This window comes from Lissotriton helveticus, chromosome 11, assembly GCF_964261635.1.
Source record: "Lissotriton helveticus chromosome 11, aLisHel1.1, whole genome shotgun sequence".
Lineage (NCBI taxonomy): Eukaryota > Metazoa > Chordata > Amphibia > Caudata > Salamandridae > Lissotriton > Lissotriton helveticus.
In genome coordinates this window covers 9,036,155-9,054,861 of record NC_136072.1, presented here as the reverse complement: position 1 = coordinate 9,054,861, position 18,707 = coordinate 9,036,155, and the positions used below count along the sequence as shown (strand labels likewise).

Below are 18,707 nucleotides of genomic sequence, written 5' to 3'. Positions count from 1 at the left end.
ATTCTTTTACATCACTAGAACTCAAATTTGCACAATTCCATTCAGTCACAAAACAACTCATATTTAATTTCAGATGGAGTGCCCTTTGGTAAATACTATTATTTAATAACATTTTTTCCAGACAATTTTTCTGGTTATTTAGAGTAATCTGGGCTGGATGTTCCAAGAATCAATTGGTATAAAAGGGTTGCAAATTATGCACTGACAGTTTGCACATTGATTCAGATTTTTCGAATAAACCTATGTACTAATTGTTTGGCCTGCAAAATTCCTTTTTGAGTGGGTCACAATCAGAACTAACTCATGAATGAATACTGAGAGGTCGCACATTGTGACTCGCTCAGATTTATGGTCTGCTACGCTCAGAAGTTCATCATGTCTGTGATTGTCTTTAAATAAACTTTGTTTTAAAAAATTTAGTCTGTTTTTATTAAAGGAGATAGGTCTTGGTTTAAAAAGTAAAGTTTTTTTAAAAGTTTTTTAAACAGTCTGTGGACTACTGCCTACTGCCCACATTTGTTTTTTGAAAATTGGAAGAGGTCCCTATTGTGAATGAGTCACACATTATTTGAGGTGTCTATAATTTGGTAATAGATTATTACTGGAATTGCAGTTTCAAAACATTGATACATCTTACACGTAATTGAAATTTGGAAGGGATGTCAAGACATCCCTACCAAATTGCAATTCAATGTCTACTCCTAAAACTATTTTTAAATCAATTTTTTATTTGGATAAGTGTTAGTCCCGACTTTCTCTGCAGTGTCACCCTAAACCTTTTTGCCTCCATTCCCTTCCTTTTTTTAAACCGTTTTTGTTGGCTTTTCGGACTCTGTGCAGTTTGCCAGTGGTAAAGTGTGTGTGCTCTCTCCTTAAAACATGATAAAATTGAACTTCACTTGTTTGGCAGATTTGAATTTCTAGTTTATGGTGCAACATGCACCCAGTGCCTATAAAATAAAATGCTAGTAGGGGCCTGCAGCACTTATTTTGCCACCTACTTTAGTAGCATTTTTATATATGTCTCAGGTTTTTCCATTGATGCCTGTAGTGCAGTTTTAAACTGCTGTTTCAACCTCAACCTCCCTTTGTAATATTTACATATCACCCCTAAGGTAGGCCTTAACAGGTTCTAGGGCATGGTGCATGGCATTAAAAGTAGAATATTGTACTTTACTTTTACATGTGTTAGTAGTAAAAAATGCAAGTAATTTTTACTACTGTAAGATCTCTCTCTCCCATTAACTAACACTGTTACACTATTCTATTTAATAAGTGCTAACTCTGAATTGGGAGCAGATAGGGACATACTGTTTAGACTCAAATAAATTGTAATTTAAAATCTTTAATAGTAAAGTCAAATTTTAAGTTACAATTCAGAAACTTCTGTGAAAGGAGAGTGTAAATGTCATATGGAAGAACAGAGCTGAACCAAAGGCCCACTATGTCTTCATTTGAATATGGCGGAACCATAGATATAAAGTGGCTACCACCCCTCTGTAATTAACATACACTTATGGAATTATGGAGGCAAGCAATGTTGTTGCCCACTGGGGCTTTATTACAATGTGTCGTAGAAGTTTGCAAAATATGGAGTAACCAACAATGAATTGTTTATAATGCATATTTCCAGTTCAGAATTTATGATTTGCCCACAGTGGCACTCTTTGCTTAATTTCCTAAACGCCTACGGTTGACACACTATGATTAGCAATGCATTTGCAATCCCCCTACAGTTTGGAATAAAATAAAATATTGTGTAAATGGGGCTACTTGAAAACCGGACATGTGGACAATAAGGTCCTGTTGCAGCTTTGAAGAAGCAGCTATTAGAAACGGCATAAGTGTTCATGGTTCCACCGCATCATGCAACTATGTGAGAGTTTAATTAAGAAACACACAGAAATGGTCACGGTATTGTCAGTTAATTTTATTTTACTTTGTTTAAATGTGCTGGCGAGTGAGGGAAACTTGTGTAATTCTTTGCACTGTGTACATGTATCACGTGATTGTTTATTTAAACCAACAAACTACAGACATGTCTACTCGTGATCAAGGAGTTCTCCCCGAAACGCATTGAGTGTGTCAGAAGCCTGAAATAAACAACCGCCTTTGCAACTGATCTGGTCTACGGCATGCTGTTTGAGAAAGAATATCAGCATTTGGATCAATAAATATATATATATATATATATATATATATATACACACACACACACACACAGCACCCTGGACTCAAAGGGTAATCGTACCCATAACTGAATAAGCACTCGTGGGGTCAATTCCGTCACTTTATTACACAGAATAGGGCACAAACAGACCCGGACAAACCACTCACACACCCAGAAGAAACACACTCACAAATCCATATAGCCATTCACACCCACGCACAGACCCACACAGCACTCACACCAGCACTGGCAGTCTCACACACCCTTTCACACAGACACACCCATACTACCACTCTCACACCCACTCTTAGACCCAGAAACCCAATGACACCCCCACAAAACCACAGTGAGACCCACTCACACTCCCACACAGCCACTTACACACCGTCACACACCGATACAACCATTCACACAACTATTCATGAGACCCACACCGGCACTCACACACAGAGGCATACAGCCACTTACACACTCACAAAATCATGGAGACACCCGCTCTCAGACCCATGCAGCTACTCACAGACCCACTGACCATCGGCGGCTGGTGATGTTTGAAAATGGTGGGTGTAAATGTTGGGGATGAGTGCCTGTGGTGAGCGAGTGTGGCCAGCGAGCCCTACTGGCATTGGGGATTCCACCTGAACATTTTGAAAACACTGTTGGGAAATGATGCATTTTTAAGCAAATCTGACAAAGCAAGAAGGTTAATAAAACACCTCAGCGTTTATCTCCTCCACCTTAAAGTCTTGGCTATCCTTCAGCCTCTCCCTCCAAGCCTCTGCTCTCTCACCTCTACCTCCAAGTTTCAGCTATCCCTCGGCCTCTCTCTACTGCACCTCTAAAGATCTACTTCCTCTCAGTCTCTCTTTCCAACTCAAAGGCTCTGCTCTCTCATTCTCTCCCTTCTCCACCTTCAAGTTACTGCTCTCTCTCACCCTCTCTCCTCCACCTCCCAGTTTCTGCTCTCCCTCAGCCTTTCTCTCCTCCAACTCCAAGCCCCCACACTCCCTCAGTCTCTCATTCCCAGGACCCTGCTGTCCAACATATCAGGCAAGAAAATGTATACTGTAGTGTACGCATGCCCTTTACACATACACAAACAAATTCCCTTCTGTTACTTAAGGGCTGCTTGCTCTCCTCCCTCCCCGCAAGTAGAAAATACACCCACAAGTTGCCTGTACTGCCTGCTGGTCTCAACTTGCTCCTAGCCCTTCATAACAGAAAACCAGGAACCATGCGTGATGAGGGGGCACTTTTATTGCGCTAGGGGGGGGGGAGAAGAGAACGAGAGAGAACGAGAGAGAGAAAGAGAGAGAGAGAGAGAGAGAGAGAGAGAGAGAGAAGAGATAGAGAGAGAGAGAGAGAGAGAGAGAGAGAGTGAGAGAGAAGAGAGAGAAAGAGAGAGAAAGAAAGAGAGAGAGAGAGGGAGAGAGAGAGAGAGAGAGAGAAAGAGAAAGAGAAAGAGAAAGAGAAAGAGAGAGGAGAGAGAAGGAGAGAAAAAGAGAGAAAGAGAAAAAGAGAGAAAGAGAGCGGAAGAGAGCAAAAGAAAGCAAAAGAGAGCAAAAGAGAGCGAGAGAGAAAGAGAGAAAGAGAGAGAGAAAGAGAAAGAGAGAGAGAGAAAGAGAAAGAGAGAAAGAGAAAGAGAGAAAGAGAAAGAGAAAGAAAGCGAAAGAGAGAGAGTGGTGCTGTTTTGTGTGCGGTTGCAGCCCATGGGGGTGTGCGCATGATTGGACCTTGTGTATGTAACCAGATCCAAAATATGTAATCTATAGTTTGGTTGCGTGTAGTAGGTAAACGGAGCCCTTGTCTGTCATCCAACGGATATGTGTCATGGGAGCTAATGAGTGTGAGCATGACTTGAGTGCCTGATCAGAGCGGACTCACACTCCCAGCCCATTAGTTGCTTTGCATCGGGTCTGAGTGAGGAGTAAAGCCCCTTCTGTGGCGCTCTCTTAATGTTTGCTTCAAAGAGCAGGCTGTGGCCTCTGCTGAGTCACATACAGCCAGTGAGGTGATGGGAGTACGGCGCGTGCGTGTCCCCTTCGCTCTTCAGCATGTTCACGCATGAAATGCTGCAGATTATATGAGGGAACATAAATATCTTTCTATGAGCATCACTGTGCAGGTGTGTGCAAATGAGTAACCACTAACCACTAACCGACGCTGTTGCCGCCACGCGATTAAAGTGGCTGAACTTTTTACTGTGTGTTTTTGGAATTGGTGTCATGGAGGTAACACACATAACCTGAGCCCACCCCTGGAACCGGGCAGGAGTCCCAGGCACAATGCACAGCAGTGGCCTGTTGGAGTATCACAGGGTCTCCCTAATAGACAGTGACATTAAAGCAGTACGGTCGGATGTAATGGCATGCGATGTAATGGATGTTGCGTTGTAAAAGTTTCATTGTAGTGGTAGTGCGTTGTAAAAGTTGCGTTGTAAAGGTTGTTTCCCAGTACGGTCCGCCTATTGAACAACACGATGCCAGTGCTGCCTTTATTAGCCGCTGCCTCTCCAAACGCAAACGCTGCCTCTACAATACGTGTCTGAAATAACTGGCAAAAGCAAACCAATATTTTGGGATTCAGACGTTATTTGCAGATAGCATGCAATCAACTAACAGTTGAGCTACTGGAACTCTTAGATTCAAGATGCAAACACACGTCTTGCTGAAAAGTAAAACATTGTGAAGAGTGGGGTCCATACAGTCGCGGCTTGCAATACTGGGGGAGTTTAAAAAATAAAGTAAGAAAACTGCTGCTGGGGTCCCGCGTTGGTGCCTTCAATGTCTTCTGCGTCACTGGAGTTGCTGGCAACTCCTCTCAGCCAATCCAGACGCTGCTCCAGCAGTGCCAGGATTGGCTTGAGCAGGGATACTCCCCACCCATTAGGAGACCGGGGGCTGTGGCATGAAGTATCCCTCGCTCTCCTAAGGGGAAGGCTAGTGCGCATGTTCGGGCTGGTCATAAAAATGACCACCCAAAAACCGAACATGCGCACTATTGCTGTCCAGTCCAAAGTCACTCAAACCCGGAGTGCTGCCGCAGCCCCACACCCTTCCGCGTCCCTCAATCTACTTCTGATGCTAATTCCAATCAGGAGTCCTGATTGGAATTAGCGAAGAAGTAGAAAGTTGAGCAACAATCAATCTCTCGAACAGTGAAATACATCCAGGGGGTTGAAATATAGTTCAATTCTTTATTGTCAGTCAGTCAGTCAGAATACTTTATTTCGCTAAATCAATATCATAAAAAGACAATGGAACTATACAAAATATACAATTAAATACAGTCATTGATACTGTATAAAAACAATCATGATCCAATTTAAAAATCATCCAAAAGAGTTCATAGGGTGAAAATTTCACAGTTAAAAACGCAATAAATAGGATAAGAACATTAACCATTATAAATGCCAACCCAGACAATTTTTAGGATATAGTCATCATACATATGTACATCCAAGTTCATTTATGTGCATTTGATCAGTCGGTTTTTCTTATTTCTACTCCTTACAGCGCCCACTAAAAAGCTTGCAACATGAAAAATGATCCTAGAAGACTAATAATTGCAAATAAAGGAGAGCAGGCTTAACCTGCAGAAAGCCCCCCTCCTTAAGTATTGGGACCAAAAATGTCATCCTTAATTCCGTGTAGTGACTACAGAACATCAAAAAGTGCATTGTATTCTGGATGGAAAAGTTGTCACAAGAACACGGCGGTGCTTTTTCGGGGGTACTCCAGGAAGGAAACAGTCCTAAATTCAAATGAATCAAATTGAAACGGAAACGGGTTAAAAGAAACCTGTGAAAGGGACGGTTCACCACATTAAGGTAGGTTTCAGGGCCGCATACGCTGGCAACAATGAGATTGGCCCTTACAGTAGGTTTTTTTAATTCGCGTTCCTCTCTCTCCAGAGACAGCATATCTGCCATGGCTCCCTTAATCAGAGCAATATCCTTTGGTCTTATTAACTCCGGAGAGGAGAAAAGCTCCGGTCTCCCAAGTTTGAACAGAGTATTTTTAATGTAAGTCAACCACTCACTCTTACTATAGTTTTCTAAATGGAGACAGTCTTTCATGATAGTATGGTTCTGGGAGATTTCCTGGTTCATCCAGGTCTTCAACCAACATAATACAGGAGCCATACTTATCATGTCAGAAATAAAACCTACCCCCAATTCGGAATGAATGGTATATGAGGGCGTAGACTGTGGAACAGAGAGGACAGATCTCATAAATGTATTTTCGGTGACCTGTAAACAATCAGGGGAACTATATCACCATATTAAGCTACCGTATGTGGCTACTGAGAGGCATTTTGCCTTATAGATCTTCATTAATGCTGCTATAGGCCTTGCCCCAAGTCTTTTCGTAAAGCCCTGGAGTGCAGAGGTAGTTCTTGCAAAGGAGATGTTTCTATTTTTAAGCTGCGGTACCCAATTCCCTCTCTCGTCAAATGTAATTCCCAGATAGGGGAATATGGGCACCCTGCTTAATTCTTCTTTGCCACAGAAAAAAGTTTTAAACTGCTTTTTCCTGGAGCACTTCCCCATGATCATAATTTGGGACTTTTTTACATTTATTTTAAGATCCAAAGATCCCATGAAGTTCCCAAATGCATCCAGCAACCGCTGTAGACCAACCCCTGTCCGTGAAAGAAGGACTGCGTCATCCGCATAGAGGAGAACTGGAATACCCAGTTCCCCTATACGTGGTATGTCAAGGGTAGCCTCCTTTAGAGCAGGTTCAAGGGCGTTTATGTACACCGTAAAAAATAGCGGGGCCAGGTACACCGTTGCCTGACCCCCCTTTCAGAATTAAAATGACTAGTACAGCACCCCTCGGGCGTAACCCTGACAGAGGCCAGATGGCCGGTATGTAAGTCTGCCAGAAGGTCAACTAAGGCCCGATCAAGGCCCATATTAATTAAAATTTGCCATAGCTTGGCCCTGTTCACAAGGTCAAAAGCCGAAGAGAGGTCCATGAACCCCAAGTACATTGACCCCTCTTTGACCCTAGTATATTTGTCCACTAACAGTTGCAAGTTAAGGCATTGGTCTAATGTGCTCCTTTTTGTTCTGAACCCATACTGTAAATTGGACAGGAGCCCTCTGTCATTTATCCAGTCTGTAATTTTGTGCAAGATTACCCGCCCTAAAATTTTGACCGAGGAATCTATTAGAGAGATAGGACGATAACATGAAGGGTCCTGCCTGTATCCCTTCTTAAAGACTGGTATAATAATGGATTTTTTCCATGAGACCGGTATATTATTTTCATTTAAAGCGTTAAAAACGCTGCCCAGGATCTTGGACCAAAATTTTGGGGCGCACTTAAAAACATCCGCAGGTACCCCGTCGGGACCTGGAGCCTTATTTTTTAACGTCAGCTCAATAGCTCTTTCAATCTCTTCGGCCTCGAAAATCACCTGGGACCGTTCAGATCTAACATGGGTATTATCCATTCGACCTTCGCGGCCAGTAGTAGAGTATATTTCCTCAAAGTGAGTTATCCAGGCCTCGTCTGGAATGTTAGACTCAAGAGGAGTATTCTCCTCTCCAGAGAATAACGGTTGATTAACAATTTTCCAGAAGAGCCCACTGTCTCGTAGGGTTTCAGGAGCAAGTAATTGTGACCAGGCCTCATCTTTCAACTCCTTTTTCCTCTCTAAGATTGCGTTCTTATAGGCAAATCTTAGGGTAGCTATTTGGGCTCTGTCCTTAGGGGTCGCTTTTAGGGCCTTCAATAAAACTCCGTGTGCCCTAGAACATTTTTTATCAAACCATCTTTTGCCTTGAATGGTCCTCTGTCTTGGGCCAACATGTAAGGTTAAATTAATTTGTCTACAGATGTTATCGAAGGCGCTGACCACCTCTGTTTTTTGGGCCTGTATCTCAAGGCATATGGCCACATCGTCCTCAACCTTTTCCAAAACGTCCTGCAGAAAAGTTTCAGGGACTATGTTTGACCATTTTAATCTGCGACCTTGATCTTTTACGGCCACACATTGGCCGCCCTTATGATTTACAGATTTCGTGGTTAATAGGTCCACAGACTTTATCTCTATTAACACTGGGTTGTGGTCACTGAAAACCGATACCTCCGTCTTGTATCTAAGTACCTTACATAGCATAAATGAAGTCATAAAAATGTAATCGATTATAGTGCCTTTGTCTGTTCCTTTAAAAGTAGGGGGGCTAGATTCAACTTCCCCACAGCCAGATTCATAAAGGTTCCATCTTGCCAAAACAATTTCAAGTGCTTCTCCCCTCTTAGAATGTTCAAAATGCATAGAAGAGGAAAATTATGGACCTTCTATTTCATTAATGGCACATGGTTGGTTACAAGGATGGATATTAAAGTCCCCTAAATATATGAATTCAAAAGTATTCACATTTATACTATACACTGACAAAAATTTCTCCAATGAGTCTAGGTTAGTCCTGGTACATTCATTGGCACTTGAGTTATAAAAATTAATAAATAAAATCTTGGGGGTGTCAGAATATGATAACTCAACAATTAAACAATTCTGAGAACCAGAGTTACACTGAGTTAGTGTGCCATTTAGATCAAGTTTAAATAGGCTTAATAGGCCACCTTTGGCTCTACCAGCCGCGCTGCATGTTGCTGGAATAAAGAAGTGTCTGTACTCATCCAAAGAAAAACTGTTAGTCTGATCCCAGGTCTCTTGAAAAGCTATAATGTCGTAAGTTTTTAGTGAGTTAGTCCAGGAATCATTCCCTGCTTTGGCCTTAATGCCAGCAATGTTCCAGGTCATTATTCTAGCTATAGAATGAGCAGGCTTTATGTTAATCCTTGGGTCAATTCGCTGTCAATCATTTTCCTCCAAGGAGGCTAGAGGGGCATATCGATTGGCCAATGGAAGGGGTTGATCAAATTAGTTATAGTTCCTGGCCAACCTATAGCAATATGGGTCCTGACTATTTGGTGAGTCACTTCCGAATTGAGGAGGAGGGGGAACAAAGCAGCGCCTAGGGAGAAGTTGAGGTATTTTAGGCCGGTCAGTATTCAGATGTGTAGTAGTACTAAGATGATTATAAAAGAAACCAAGAGGACGTGCACATACAATATTATCTGCAGTTAATAGGGAGGCCGCTCTAAGCAGTACTGTAGCAACATGCTGCGGGTACTTGAAATTAACAATGATGCAGTCCCCCCTACCATTTTTCCTGGAATTTCCTATCCAGCTGACTCTACGGGTCGATATAATATCATTGGAAAAGGCAAAGGGAAACCCACAATTCCTATTCAACCAGGATAAACATTTATTTTTCAGGGAATCATGGGTCTCCGGCCTCGACTCAGTAAGATAGGAATCCCCCTCTGGTACATTTGTAAGTACTACTCTGTAAGGTGCACAATCTGGTGGCAAATTGACTGTGCATCTTTTCTTAACTGTACTCCTCCCTTTATCATTTCTCCCTATTATAGTGGATTGGTTGCCAGGGGTCGTAAGTGATGGTTGAGTGGTTTGTGCAGACAGTTGACAGCTAGTGGCTGGTACAGGGGGCAATTGGGTGACTGGAACAGTTTGGACAGTAAGTGCATTTTGAGTCAACCTGTTCCCCCCTTTACAGGATTCTACAGCTCCCTTGTTTATATTTTCGCCGACCTTTACATTCTGATTTACTTTGATCTGGGTAAGATAAGAGTTCAAAAGGCCACCCAATCTGGTTACTTCTTTTGTTACCTCATCTAATTTTGCCACGAGTGGTTTAATCATAATTTCTAATTTGGATTCAATAATGCTGGCCAGCAAATCAATTTGATCCAAGTTCAGATTTAACAACTCGGCCTGGGTTGAAGTATCAATTACCCCCCGTGCTAGTGCTAGTGGGTGTAGACCCAATTTTTTTACATTTCCTGTACCCCCGCTTAGCAACTTCTTTACTACAGGCTCTGACCACTCTCCGTACCGGCGATGGAGCCGGCGTACGTATCGGGGAGGATTGTGATAAACTATTCAAAGGGTTATCCACCTCCACCTGAGTCTGTACTATAAGTACAGAGGAGTCATGATCAATAATTGTTTGTGAGTCTTCTAAGCGACTGCATTCTAGCGAGGGAGTAACTGGGGGGGGACCCTGTCTTGTAGGTGAAGCTGGAGGACTTAACCGATTTAGTGAAAGACGCCTTTCTTTATTAATTTTATTTACTACTTTTACCAAGTAGTTGTCCATAGTGCTTGTCATTTGGGGGGTCTTTGCCGACCTAAGTTTAGACATTGTAGGGGTCTTACAAATGAAATACAATGCAATCTAGAACATAACCAACCACTATTTCTCCCTCAAAAACAATTATGAGTCACAATGTCAATAAAGCCTCACTGAGTGACACACAAAAAGAAGCGAAATAGTCTTACAGGTTCGTGGAAATGGGGAACATAACACACAGGGTCCGTGGCCCAGCCCAGCCTCCTTCAGCCTCTGACGGCCACAGACGAGGAGCGTCTTGATCTTTTGCGCCTCCGGGCGCGGGAAACTGACGATGACGCTGCAGCCGGCGTCCCCGAGATGGAGCAGGGCACGCTGGGACCTGTAGGCGCTAAGGCGACAAGATGGCGAGAACGCTCCCCCCTCTCGGCCGCCACAGGGTCAAGTGCGGCGGCGGGGGAGAGCGAAACAGAGAGCCGCGAGGTCCAGGGACCGCACAGGTAGGTCTGGATGCCGGCAATGCCCCACAGAGTTTACCAAGTTTCCATCACCCAATGCATTTCGTACCTTTCTTGGCACTTCGTCAGGGGTACACTCCCCGTCTGAACCCCAGGCCTGACTAGTGTTGGAACCGGAGGTCACTAGTGTTGGAATTCTTTATTGAGTTTCTCATTACTGTACCAAGAGTCACAATCTAGAAACTCACTGCCTAGTCGTCATGCAGGGTGATAAAATCAAACAAAGTAAGATGCTAACTCAAAATCCAACTGTAGACCATATATTCTTTAAAGCAATTACTATTTGATAACTGAAACAAGGAAAAAAGAACCCAGCCAACAAGGAAGATAAGGAAAAGGAAACATGTACCCACATGGGAGGAACTAGGATAAGGTGGCCTTCTGTCCACTTCTTTTAATAAAAGCCAACATATACAACATTAGGTTTTAAAGATTGGGAAAACCCAAGAGGAAGGGGCCAGGGAATGGAGTACAGGGGTCTCTATGAAATATGAAGCAGGACATAGTCACCATAGAGACCTTATATGAATAGTTGAGATAAGCACTTCAATCATTAAGAAAAGAGCCCACGTATCTGCAATATGTCATTTAGCTTATAAATAAGGTGCTTAAAGCATGCCATATCATACATGTTATCCAATCAGGTCTGTAGAGTGGGTATTTTGTAGTCTACTTTCAAAGACTCTGAATCACCAATCCAGCAATCCATACTCAAGACAGTTACCAGCCTCTTACGCAGTCACATAACCACTTACCTACCTACTGATTTGCTTATAGTATGTAATAAAATGGTATATAATCTTAAGTTAAATGTATTCTATATTTGCTTTCCAAACATCTAATTGTGTTTAAAGAGTATTTGGAAGATGGGAGGATGAGATGGAGCATTTATTATGCTTCTTGATGGCATCCATAAACTGCACCTAGGCCCCTTTTGGAAGAGCTTCACTGGCTGCCTGTACGCCAGCGAATCAAATTTAAAATTTGTTGTATCATTCACAAAAGTCTCTTTGGATCAGGCCCCTATTACCTGACTCAGAAATTTCAAATTCACAAATCGGAACGCCTTTTGCGTTCCAACAGCCAATTCTTACTAAAAATTCCATCTATTAAAAAGGCAAGGCAGGGTGGCCGTGCTCTCTCTTATGTAGGACCCTCCCTTTGGAACAAACTCCCTTTGGACATGCGTCATAACACCAATCTTCTCTCCTTCAGGAAGGCACTAAAAACCTACCTCTTTAGGGAAGCTTAGACACCCACCCGCTCAGTACCCAAGACAAAATTTCACTGATATCTACAGCATGCGAAGGGCGGAGATACCCCTCAGGGGGTCGAGTCCGGCGCTATAGAAGCAAATAAATAAATAAAATAAATACATAAATAAAACTGGGCAACAGATATATTAATTTCTGCTGGCATATGGCATTTGCCACAATGAGTGACCGTGTCTTGCAGTTTTGGTGGAACAGTGGGGATGTGTAACATCTGCTCATGTGGTAGGGATCCCACAGATGGTCTAACTGCTGATGATGCACCAACTTCCCTCCCCCTTATCCTCAGATGCTTCTTTGTATGTATGGTTTTCAAGTGTTTGGAAATAGATGATGTGCCAGGGGAACACTTCTTCAAAGCAGTTCTAGACAGTATACTGCCGCACACTCACTTTCTCTTTCCCAAGCCCAAGAAGTTAGTTTGTCTCACAGAAGTGGAGCTTCAACTGAGGCACTTGCTATGAAGAGGGAGAGGGCCCCTGTGCGGCACCCAGGACCATTTCAGAACAGAACCTCATCCCCAGGGCCTGGCTAACTAAGGGTGCGTGCCCTGGTGCCTGTAGTATCCTGTGTAGTATCCCCTGTTAGATATGCCTTGTAAATATACTGTATATATGCTGTATCCCCTTTAAATGACATCACCTCCCTTCACCTTCTTTCCTAGAATTGTTATCATTCCTTTGGGTGTTCCACATTCTGTAGGTGGGAGTTACTAGATCTACTGGCACTGCCAGCTTGTGGTTGTATAAGCTGTTTCCTCCCTGTAGAATAAATCACTTCTTACTGCAAGCTGTGTTCCTGTTTACTTCACAACTGTCGACGATCGGGATATCTTGAAGAAGAAGGACTCACTCTTGCCTCGACAGAAGAAATATTAAAAAAAAAAAAAAAAAAAACAACGGAGGAACAGCGTAAACCCAGTATCAAAATTGGCGATTTTGTACGAGTCAAGTTCGGCAGATCTTGTGGTTCTAGGTGGAATAAATGGTCAGATCCTTGTAGGGTTACTGAAGTTTATAGTAAAGCTGTCAAGGTGGATAGTGGTAAAGTGTGGAACTTTCGGAGAGTTTCTTTATGCAAAGCGAATAATTTGAGAATAGATTCTCTACCCTCTTCAATTCCCTCCTCAACTACTTCTGGTGACAACTACTGCCCTGCTCTGTTTGACACATTCTGCAGTGATGTTCAACTTTCTCCTAGAAAAAATGATGTTCTTGTCTCCAACACAATGGTTTCTCCACCTCATATTCCGGCTCCGTCTGCACAAGTTTCTTCCCCACATTGTTCCAACACTGTTGTTTCTAATCACAATGTACAACTTGCTGATGTACCCCTAAGAAGAAGTTCCCGGATCAAATCAGTTCCAGTTAAATTACATGATTTTATTCATTAGTTTTTTTTTTTTTTTTTTTTTTAAAGGGGGGAGGTGTGTAGTATCCTGTGTAGTATCCCCTGTTAGATATGCCTTGTAAATATACTGTATATATGCTGTATCCCCTTTAAATGACATCACCTCCCTTCACCTTCTTTCCTAGAATTGTTATCATTCCTTTGGGTGTTCCACATTCTGTAGGTGGGAGTTACTAGATCTACTGGCACTGCCAGCTTGTGGTTGTATAAGCTGTTTCCTCCCTGTAGAATAAACCACTTCTTACTGCAAGCTGTGTTCCTGTTTACTTCAGTGCCCACCCAGGGCGCCCACCATGTTCTTGTAGGGGGCCAAGGGGGGCCTCAATGGTCCCTGCTGACTCCCCACCTTTACCTGCGTAAGCAATTTCCCATCAAAAGAAAGTCTGCTCTCAGCGGGCGGGAGCATAATTCCTCCTTGCTCTCACTTAGCTGGAACTTTAAATTGCTCCTGTCAAGGCACACTGAGACATAGCAGGAGCCAGTTCCTGGGAGAAGGGGTCCCCAGGGCCATTAATGGCTCCTGGATGGGCAAGCGTACTCAGCTAACCTCCCTTTCAATTTCATGGCTGGGCCCTGGGAAATGGGGTCCCCGGTGCGGTTCGCAGCCTGGGGAAAGGGGCTGTGTGGAATCCTTCCTCTTTTTTCACAGCTGGAGCCCAGGAGGTGGCAGTCCCCGGGGCCTAGATAATCCTGGGGGGATAAAATGCCCCCTCCCTTTATAGCAAACTGCCATGTCCCTGTGTATGGGGTTCCTGGGCTGAATCGGCACGGGGAGGAGGGTGTGTGCCCCCTCCCTCTTCTATTAAACATTTTGCCCTCTAGGGATAGGATCCCGGGCCCATACCCAGCCCAGGAGGGGGGCACCAGAACCCATCCTATTTTCAATGAAAGCCGGGCCCCAGGGTATGGGGAAGGAGATTGTGTGCCTCCCTCCCCCTTAACATTAAAACATATTTCCCACGTGACCTGGCCCACCCAATGGGGCTTTAGAAAAAGAAGTGTGGGAGCCTGTGCTTTTTTTTAAATTTTGCCACGGATTCACGGTTTTGGCTGTTATTGTGCTAGAAATATTTGGGTAATAAATCAATTTTTATGCCCCGCGGTATCCCTGTGGGACCACACCACCAGACCTAGGGGTCAGGGTATTCCTTACTCTGCCCCCTTATTGTTTTCTATATATTTGTGGGGGGACTCTGATGAGTCCGAGTCCCAAGATAGCTGCCAACAATTCCTGGTTGAAGTCTTAGATGCCAATCAGATCTCTGCATTAGATCTGACGGATTCGTAGAGTAGTCGCTGCCCTAGAGATCTAGAAGTAATTTTTCTTTAATTACTCTAAAACTACTGAACACATTTACATCAAATCATGAAAATGGCTCTTTCTGGACTAACAACTAGCTTTCTACCAAATTTGGCGTAATTCTGTTCAGTGGCTCGGCCTGTAGTGATGTTCAATATCCCTCTGGGAAATTGCATGGGCAAAGTGCATTTTAGGACTCCCCCTTTTTCTCAGCCCCTATTTCACAGGTCACTCATAACTTTACAGACAGCAGGTGCCTAGGAGACTACTTTCAAAATATTGTGAATATTCATCAAACTGCGCCAAAGTTATTAGCAAAGCAAAAAACGCTTCATCTATGGGAAACAGGTCTCAACTTTAACTACCCACTGGTGACCGCCAGTGGGTTATATAGATACAGATAAATAGACATTTATACATATATATTTTGTTGGAAATGGCCCTGTTTCCAGGGTCAACCTCAATCGTTTTGCCTTCCTTCTCCCCTTTTTTGCTGAATTAGTTTTTGTTGGCCTTAGGTCTCTGAGCAGTTTACCACTGCTGAACGGTGCTAAAGTGCTTGTGCTCTACTAACCATGGTAATATTGGTTCATTCCAGATTGGAAAATGTTATTTACTTACAAGTCCCAAGTAAAGTGCACTACGTGTTTCAAGGGCCTGTAAATTAAATGCTACTAGTGGGCCAACATCACTTAGGGGCAGATTTACAAGAATGTGATGCATCTGTAAAGATGCGTCACTTTTCCTGCGCCACCCTGATAAACCCTTGCGCCAATATGGATGCGCCGTATTTACAATACGGCGCACCATGTCGCGATGCAAAAGTCACGCATTGCTGGAGTCGTGTAGCCACTCCGGCAATGCAGGGGGAGGCCTATCCTCATTGTGCTGCTTCACTCCTTACACCTGCTTCAAGCAGGCGTAAGAATTTGATGCAGTGGCGTCCTAGAAGTGGCGCAGTGAAATCTTATAGATTTCACTGCGTCACATACACAAGGCTTTATTTTGTGTTGGAACACCCACCCTGCATACATTATACCTGACGCAGGTATAATGTGATGCAGGGCTTTACAACGTTACGCATCTCCCTAGATGCATCACATTGTAAATGTGCCGCATTTTTACGCTGATGCTGCGTCACAAAAAGGGACGTAACAGGGGGCGCAAAAATGACGCAAGGGTCTTGTAAATCTGCCCCTTAGTTTGCCACCCACTTAAGAAACCCTCTAACCATGGCTCAGGCCTGCCATTGCAGAGCTTGTGTGCTCTGTTTAATCTGCCATGTCGACCTGGCAAAATAAACCTTTTGCCAGGTCCATACCTTCACTTTTTATACATATTAGTCACCCCTAAGCTAGGCCCTGGTCAACACAGAGGGCACGGTGCAGAGTCTTTAAAAGGCACGACATGTACTTTTAAACTTTACATGTCCTTGTAGTGAAAAACTCCTAAAGTCGTTTTTTTCACTAATGCAAGACCCATCTCTCCTGTGGAATAACATTGGGATTACCTTGTTACATTTTAGAAGTGTAATTCCAGATTATGAAGCGATAGACATTGAGGGCCAGATGTAGGTCGCCAATTACCGGTCGGTAACGGCCGAATTCGGCCGTTACCGACCGGTAATTGGTTTTCGAGATGTAGGGGCCAATATGTTACAGATTCGGTAAATTTACCGAAATGGTAAATTTACCGTATCTGTAAAATACCGAATCGGTAATTTTACTGATTCGGTAAAACCCAGATGTAGGTAGCACTGTTTAGAGTGCTACAGGCCTTCAGAATTCGGTATTTTACCACCCAATCATATTGGGTGGTAAAATACCGAATCCAGGTGTGCATGCACATGTGTGCATGCACACCTAGCCATGTGACAGACAGACATGCCCTTAGGGTATGTCTGTGTGCCACATGGCACACATGCCTGTATTTGGGGGTGCTAGAGGGTGTCAAAGTGACACCCCCTGCACCCTTGCTGAAATCGGTATTTACCGAATCTGTAAATACCGATTCGGTATTGCCCATTGATTCCTGTGGGCTTCAAGGCCCATAGGAATCAATGGGCAATACGGAATCGGTATTTACAGAATCGGTAAATACCGAATCTTAACGATTCGGTATTTACCGATTCAGAAATACCTACATCTCCCACCCTCTATTTTACCACTTCTTAAATACCGAATCGATAAAATTCGGTATTTAAGAAGTGGTAAAATAAAATTACCTACATCTGGCCCTGAGTCTGGTGTCTCGGGAACCCCAATTTAAAACCCAAACATATAAGGAAGTCAGATTTTCAATTGCAATTCTAAAAATGCCACTTTTAGAAAGTTCAAAACCACAAACAATGACAATACTAACTATTCTTTTCCACATTCTTTCATGATCACTATATTCAGTAACAGTGATCACTGGTGGTGCCTACTAGGGCAGGATGCATACCTCTGTCTACTAGAGTCCCCCATTTGTAACATTTGTTATTTAAACAATCACTAGTAAAACAGCTGTATCTGTAATTTGTTTTATGGTTCAAATTGTGCTCAAACAGGGGGCATGGTTAGGTGGCAGTTTCTTATTTTTTCTTTTAATTTCCATTTCATATGCTGGCAACACACAGTCTAGCCCAGAACTATTGTATGTGCAAATGCTTGTTCTAAATTGCAATTAAATGGTGTTCTGGGCCCATAAGGCAAGATCTTGATAAGGCGTTATCTTTCCACATTACTATTCGTCTCAGTTCTTGCCATTTATAATGCTGTTCACCAACCGTAAACATGCAGGAGAGGTTTCACATGAAGAAAAAGCATATTTCAATTTCAATATTTCTCCTCATTTCTGTGAATAAATTATAATGGGTTACATATTATAAGAATGAAAAAAATTCCCTAATCTGCATAGTAAGAATATTGAACTTTATAAAGAAGATGCTCACCTGGGGGCCTTCATTCCTACTTATAGAGAAAGGACCCGCGAACCCTACAAGGTTTCCCAATGTTGTAAATGCTCAATGCAGAGTTATTTTTACTCCATGTCTCTGAATACCTGTCTCAGGTCTGCAGAAGCTGATCACCCTCTCTGGTGCTCCTTTCATGAAGACCAGACAGTGGTCACCCCCAACCACCTGTGTGACAACCGACATCCTCTGTAGGCCTGAGGAAAATGGGAACTGGTGCAAGATGGGGACGCCAAAAACGCTGACTTCTACCTGGGTGTTTCTGGAGGATCCACGGAGTAGCCTGCACTCTATCCTCCGCGATACCGCTGCTTTCCGCCGCTGCTCGCCGCACCCGCTCCGCGGGTGCCGCTTCGCGGTTAGCAGCGAGGGGCGGTGGCTGCTTAGGCGGTCAGAGACGCCAGGAGGAGGATTCAACAATCAGCAAAGGGTGTGTGCTAGCAGGGACTCTCAAGACCAGGAGTCCCTGCGCTGCCCAGGTGTGCACGGCCGCGCCCCCAGCGAGACACGCCCCCCGCCTGACCAAGATCAAAAGGCGTGTGTTTACTGTTTCCAGTGGGACGCCACAAACGCTGACTTCTACCTGGGTGTTGCTGGAGGATCCACGGAGTAGCCTGCCCTCTATCCTCCCGGATACCGCCGCTTTCCGCCGCTGCTCGCCGCACCCGCTTCGCGGTTAGCAGCGAGGGGCGGTGGCTGCTTGGGCGGTCAGAGACGCCAGGAGGTGGATTCAACAATCAGCAAAGGGCGTGTGCTAGCAGGGACTCTCAAGACCAGGAGTCCCTGCACTGCCCAGGTGTGCACGGCCGTGCCCCCAGCGAGACACGCCCCCCGCCTGACCAAGATCAAAAGGCGTGTGTTTACTGTTTCCAGTGGGACGCCACAAACGCTGACTTCTACCTGAGTGTT

General features: G+C 43.9%; 1 protein-coding gene across 1 annotated transcript in view; it reads right to left on the bottom strand.

Moving 5' to 3' along the window:
* LOC144792081 (putative cation-transporting ATPase 13A4) overlaps positions 1–18,707 on the bottom strand; it is a 319,809-nt gene that overhangs the window by 108,404 nt on the left and 192,698 nt on the right. The gene's annotated exons all lie outside the window — the stretch shown is intronic.